Here is a 1,503-nt window from a genome sequence, read left to right as displayed (position 1 = left end):
TCTCTGTCTCAAATAAATAAATAAAATCTTAAAAAAAAAAAGTACTGATTTTAAAAACTAATAACTTAAAACTGCCACACACACACACACAAAACAAATGGTCCACAAAACATTCTCCTTTCCTTCTGAGGGTTTTACGATGCATTGTTATCATTAACCAGTCTTTTACTGTTAAACTTAAATGGCCAATTGACACAAACAGTTCTGAGACCATTCTTCCACCAGTGATTAAGACTGGGGTGGCAGGTATTGGGGATAATATTCATTTAGCCTTCTGAGCTTTCTGGGCAGACTTGGTGACCTTGCCAGCTCCAGCTGCCTTCTTGTCCACCGCTTTGATGACACCCACAGCAACCGTCTGTCTCATGTCACGAACAGCAAAACGGCCTAGAGGAGGATAGTCAGAGAAGCTCTCAAGACACATAGGCTTGCCAGGAACCATATCAACAATGGCAGCATCACCAGATTTCAAGAACTTGGGACCATCTTCCAGCTTTTTTCCAGAATGACGATCTATCTTCTCCTTCAGCTCAGCAAACTTGCAAGCAATGTGAGCTGCGTGACCATCCAGCACAGGGGCATATCCAGCACTGATTTGGCCTGGATGGTTCAGGACAATCACCTGAGCCGTGAAGCCAGCTGCTTCCATTGGTGGGTCATTTTTGCTGTCACCAGCCACACTGCCACAACGAACATCTTTGACAGATACGTTCTTCACATTGAAGCCCACATTGTCCCCAGGAAGAGCTTCACTCAAAGCTTCATGGTGCATTTCAACAGACTTTACTTCAGTTGTAACACTGACTGGAGCAAAGGTGACCACCATGCCAGGTTTAAGAACACCAGTCTCGACTCGGCCCACAGGGACAGTACCAATACCACCAGTTTTGTAGACGTCCTGGAGAGGCAGACGCAAGGGCTTGTCAGTTGGATGAGTTGGTGGCAGAATGCAATCCAGAGCTTCAAGCAGTGTGGTTCCACTGGCATTCCCATCTTTACGGGTGACTTTCCATCCCTTGAACCAAGGCATGTTAGCACTTGGCTCCAGCATGTTGTCACTGTTCCAACCAGAAATTGGCACAAATGCTACTGTGTTGGGGTTGTAGCCAATTTTCTTAATGTAGGTGCTGACTTCCTTAACGATTTTCTCGTATCTCTTCTGGCTGTAGGGTGGCTCAGTGGAATCCATCTTGTTAACACAAACAATTAGTTGTTTCACACCCAGGGTGTAAGCCAGAAAGGCATGCTCACGGGTCTGCCCATTCTTGGAGATACCGGCTTCAAATTCACCGACACCAGCAGCGACAATCAGGACAGCACAGTCAGCCTGAGATGTGCCTGTAATCATGTTTTTGATAAAGTCTCTGTGTCCTGGGGCATCAATGATGGTCACATAATACTTGCTGGTCTCGAATTTCCACAGGGAGATATCAATGGTGATACCACGTTCACGTTCAGCTTTCAGTTTATCCAAGACCCAGGCATACTTGAAGGAGCCCTTTC

The 1,503-nt window shown here is 46.0% G+C and overlaps 1 pseudogene; it reads right to left on the bottom strand.

Annotated features, from left to right (window-relative positions):
- Window positions 1-182: 182 nt before the first annotated feature.
- LOC145719115 (elongation factor 1-alpha 1 pseudogene) lies at window positions 183-1,497 on the bottom strand (annotated as a pseudogene).
- Between the last annotated feature and the right edge of the window lie 6 nt (window positions 1,498-1,503).

The sequence above is a fragment of the Leptonychotes weddellii genome, unplaced genomic scaffold (genome assembly GCF_054177405.1).
Source record: "Leptonychotes weddellii isolate Sample4059 unplaced genomic scaffold, ASM5417740v2 HiC_scaffold_30563, whole genome shotgun sequence".
Lineage (NCBI taxonomy): Eukaryota > Metazoa > Chordata > Mammalia > Carnivora > Phocidae > Leptonychotes > Leptonychotes weddellii.
This window is presented reverse-complemented; position numbering and strand designations above follow the sequence as displayed.